Source organism: Tupaia chinensis, unplaced genomic scaffold (assembly GCF_000334495.1).
Source record: "Tupaia chinensis unplaced genomic scaffold, TupChi_1.0 Scaffold139491_1, whole genome shotgun sequence".
NCBI lineage: Eukaryota > Metazoa > Chordata > Mammalia > Scandentia > Tupaiidae > Tupaia > Tupaia belangeri.
In genome coordinates, this window is record NW_006199376.1 from 336488 (window position 1) to 336797 (window position 310).

The window sequence follows — 310 nt, forward strand, 5'->3', positions numbered from 1 at the left end:
CTATGTCACTGGACTCCCATGTAGTCGACCACGGTTCAAGTCCCAGACCTGGTGGCTTAAAACTCATGCTGAGTGCATGTATGTGCGTGCCCAAGATCCTGAGAAGAGAATGTAGGAGAAGGGATTGCGGTGTGGCCATCCCCCCTGGGGGGTGAGTTCTCATTTTCTGTCTCTCTGTCTCTCTCTGTCTGTCTGGCGAGTGCACGCGCCCTATAGTGAAAACCTCTCCAAAAAAAAGAAAGAAAAGAAAACATTTTATATATATATATATATATATATATATATATAGAGAGAGAGAGAGAGAGAGAGA